Source organism: Apaloderma vittatum, unplaced genomic scaffold (genome assembly GCF_000703405.1).
Source record: "Apaloderma vittatum isolate BGI_N311 unplaced genomic scaffold, ASM70340v1 scaffold384, whole genome shotgun sequence".
NCBI classification, from domain to species: Eukaryota; Metazoa; Chordata; class Aves; order Trogoniformes; family Trogonidae; genus Apaloderma; species Apaloderma vittatum.
In genome coordinates, this window is record NW_009710703.1 from 56,197 (window position 1) to 56,444 (window position 248).

Below are 248 nucleotides of genomic sequence, written 5' to 3' on the forward strand. Positions count from 1 at the left end.
GAAATTTTAGCAAGACCCACAACACCTCGAGATCTTCTGAAACTCCGACTGTAGAGATCTTTGTGCATTAACTTTTGGGATATGAAGGAGGAGCAACAAATAAACCTCACAGATTTGGTCTTCTCTGATATTTTTATTAATGGCCTGTGATTCGAGGGGGATCAAGCGGACCCTGTAGCCCAAACTGTGGCAGAGAGCCTCATCCTAAGAAATAACACACACAGGGACAAGCCCAGGACGAGGAGCGA